Consider the following 4,491-nt stretch of genomic DNA (forward strand, 5'->3'; position numbering starts at 1 on the left):
GCTGAACCGATTTTCATAAACTTAGATTAAAATGAAAGGTCTTGAGATCCCATACAAAATTCCTAAATATTATTTGGATCCGACTTCCGGTTCGGGAGTTATGGGGTAAAATGTGCAAAAAAAGAAAATGTGTTCTAACTTTTCTCATAGATGGCGCGACCGATTTTCACAAACTTAGGTTAAAATGAAAGGTCCTGTGGTCCCATGCGTCATTTCTGAATTTCATGCGGATCCGATTTCCGGTTCCGGAAATATAGGGTAAAGTGGGTTAAAAATTTTATACCATCACTAAAAGTGGGGAAAATGGTTTTTATCAGTAGACGGTCAAACAAACCGATTTCGGTTATTCTTTTAAGAATCGAAGAAAATTATTTTGAAGAATACCACAGTATTATATATGATAGTATGATTAATATGAGAAAGGCATTATTACACCACTAGGTGGATTAAAACAGTTTTTCAATAAATGTGGCTTAACACAATTAACCTAATTGAATGGTTGATTTATTCTAATAAAGCATAAAATTTTGATCTAATGTTGCTTCCAAGGATCTCATAGAAAGGATCCAGACTAAGTGTAACAAAAACAATGGAATGAAATGCAAATCGTTATACAGTACCAATTTGAACAAGTTGTTGTCCCAAGGCTTCAAAAGATTCAAAACTTAGTACAAATGAGTTCCATATATAGAATTATTAGATGCAATATCATATAGTTTCAAAGATAAACTCGAGATAAGCTGATCTGCGATTTTGCATGTATCATATGGGTAGGGCCCCTCACTGAACTCGGTTCACTACCAGTTCCAGTTCAATTGTCATTTGCATCAAAACAACAAGCGTCATATCAATATTAACAATATAACTTAACAAATGCGGTTACTACAACTAAGAAAATTTTTATATAGTTCAAACCGTACCAGTTAGCACTTTTAATTTTGCGAGTTGTTTTAAGTCATCCAACATTATGCAAAATGTTTATTCTGTATAAGTGATCCTAAAACCAGAGATCAGTGTAGAGAAAAATCGTAGATCTGGCAACGTGATATCCATAGCCAAGGATGGCTTTTATCGTATCAAAGAACGTTCACTGGCAACTCTTCAACGATTGAATCAGTGCCATCAAAGAGAAACGGAAATCATCGCAACAACAAAAACCTGGCATGGCTCATTTAACATAGAATCGACACCAGTGCGAGAGCGAATTTCTCTCGATGACATTTCTGAGAATCAAAGGTTAGCACGCTGCCGGGGGGGTTATAGGATCACTGATTTGTATGTATATGCTTTATGTACCTGTTTTGTGGTTTTAAGCTAAGCTTAGAAGCTGTGCTGTTGCTGATAAAAGTGGAAATTGCACTTACAGTAATTCAAAGCGACCCTGTCAGAATAAGAGCTTTGCAAATATCTCGCTTGGACTCTGATATGATCCTTTCGGTTTGCTGCAAGTATGTTTCCCGCTTTTGACCTGCTAACATGCAGGACACTCAAAATGGATTATTCATTCATTTTAACGTACATTTCGAATATTCCTTTAGTTGGGACAGTACTCGCATATGTCATGATGGCGCCACGTTACCATTTTAAAAACATCCAGTCTGTCATCTAGACTGTGTTTATGTTTTTGATTTACCAACAAAGTCATTCATTCAGAATTATCAGTAATATACTGATTTGCAGTGTCCATGCGGGTTTTCATACAGGGTACAGATTTTATACATATTGTCAGAACTAAATACCGAATTGTGCTTACTTCTCGAACCATGTTTTGTTACGATATTTACTTGCTTCTGACCTGCTTTTTTCGCGTTCAACATAGGTGGAATTAGTGCCCAACGGAAATTTTGTTTTGAAGAATTTACTCATAGTGCCATGCCATTAGTCTGTTCTGCAAATGAAATGTCAGTCACCAACTCGACATAGCTTCTCGTCGACGACACGACCTGCCACTCGTCTATTAAAACTGTATCGCAAATTTAACTACCCCTCAGTAACTCGTAATGTCAAAACGAAATTGCTTGGAAAAATATTAAAATTGGCAACACAAGTTGATATTTTATTGATTTTGAATAACAGCTTCTGTCATTAACCTTGGTTACTGTATATTGAAGACTTAAGAAACGTAAACAAATGAAACTGCAAAACGGGTATATGAAGACAAACACGAGAAAAGGTCCCAAGTGCAAATGACAGTTTCTCTTTGTTTACTTTCTCTTTCGAGTATAACGGTCCAATCAGCAATATTTCCATCTAACACTTCACATAGGATTATAGCAAAAACCATCAACTTTCGATATGCACTGTAGAATTTGTTGGAAATTACTGGAATTTGCCGTAATAATTGAAAGAGAAAGTAAACCAAGAGAAACTGTCACTTGCACTTGGGACCTTTTCTAATGTTCATCGAGATATTATTACGAAAAAATTAGAATGGATTCAACGGTTCAAGTGGAAGATCCGTTTTAAGCAGTTACAAGTTCTCCAGCATCATTAGCTGTTAGAGCAGTAGATCAATTAGTCGGTCTCGGTGTAATAATTCTAGCCACATTTGTGGCTTGAAATTAGCCAATGGGCACGACTACAAAGTACTACTGTATTTGAAAAGAATACACGGATTTGGCATTCAAAATAAATATGCCATGCTACTAACGATAAATAATGATACCTCAAATGAAATCTACGTGAAGGAAACGGACATACAAAAAACTACACCGATATTGAAATGATCGAAAGTACTGCAGAAGCTTGGACTTACTACGGAAAATCCTTTTGTTTTTATTCGTCACTGTATTTGTCATTCTCCTCAGATAGTTTAATGTACGTAATAGTATGAAATAAAATTAGTGAATGATTTTTAAGCGTTTCCTTCAATTCTCATTTATTCATTGTATTGAAATATGTTAGTTTTCGAAATTTTCTAAAATGTACAATGTTACAAAACACCAGTTAACGTTCGAATGAAACGGATAAAACAACTTAAAAACGTGTCCATTGAACAATGGATACAGAATCGTAAACGAACGTTAATTTATGACTTCACCAGATACTTCAGCGAGGTGTTGTCGATTTGGGTTTGTGTTGCAGCAAGATAACGAATCTAAAAATACGTCACAATGTTGAAGAAAAAATATACATTCAAAATCAGCTGAAGCTACTTTGCGCACGTGTGCCGAGTCTCCACGTGACGCGGATGGCTTACGTTGCCTGTCGATTCCCGGAATACTAACGATACTACCTAGGTCTAGGGAAGACTTCAGGTGTGATTGGATTTAGACTTGTTGCTGTTGTTACAGTAAAAACGAGCAGGAGCAACATTTGGACACCACACGCTCCATAATGATATGGTAAATTTTCCAATAACCTTTCTGGATGTTAGTCCATCCTAAGAGATGATTTTCTGAGGATTGGTTTATTCTGGCAGATGTTTTTCTGGTAGGAGATCTGTTCTGGGCAAAATTTTATCAGACAAATAATATCTGGCAAATATATATCGCCCTTGCAGGCTGTACATGTCCAACTCTAAGATCATTTCCGAATACGGTGAACTGCAAAGAGTAAAATCTGAAAATGATGTAATATCAAGATAATATTTGGAACGTAATCATGGTATGTTTATATAAAACAACATACCTATATTGAAAGCTCACAAATAAAATTTCATGCACTCACTTTTATTACAGCTTGCACTAATGATGGCTGTAACATTTCACGTTCTACTTTCTTAAGTTACTCTTATAAAGTGGTAATGAGGGACCAAAAGTTAAATAATTTTATCTGTTCCTCAACTTTATCAAATAGTTTTGTTTATTTATTCGAGGATCCTTGGTAACTAGTTCGTAGCAACTTAAACAGTGTTGCTCGAGAAGAATATTTTTATCATTATCAAGGGGTCGCTATATTTGTGGTAACTGGTGGTAAATCGCTAACAGACACGTTTTATTTCAATTTTTCTTCGGAGTGTCTGGTCGTGTCGTCGTTCTCGTGTTAACTCTATTTTAGAACGAATTTACTTTTATATTCTTATTGCTTACCCTTGATTTTAGAAACTTAGATTTTATTTATTTTAATTGCATGAGTTGGATTCATAATTGTATGGAATGAAAAACCACAATCCGTAGCATGTCGCCATTTTCTGCGAAAAGTGTCTCATGTGAGGTTGATTAAAACAATAGGTTAAGACAACGATGTTTAGTGCAAAAATTGCTTATTTACCAAGGAGTACCTGGATGCAGTTGTCAGCCATTATTATTCGATTAGCTACCTCACAACGGAGTTCATTCATATAGAACAATTGAAGACGAACATTAGAAAAGGTCCCAAGTGCAACTGACAGTTTCTCTTTGTTTACTTTCTCTTTCGAGTATTACGGTCCAATCAGCAATCCTTCCATCTTACATTTCACACAGGAAGAGAGCATAAACCATCAACTTTCGATATGCACTATAGAATTTGTTCTAAATTACTGGAATTTGCCGTGATAATTGAAAGAGA

This window comes from Malaya genurostris, chromosome 2, assembly GCF_030247185.1.
Source record: "Malaya genurostris strain Urasoe2022 chromosome 2, Malgen_1.1, whole genome shotgun sequence".
Classification (NCBI taxonomy): Eukaryota; Metazoa; Arthropoda; class Insecta; order Diptera; family Culicidae; genus Malaya; species Malaya genurostris.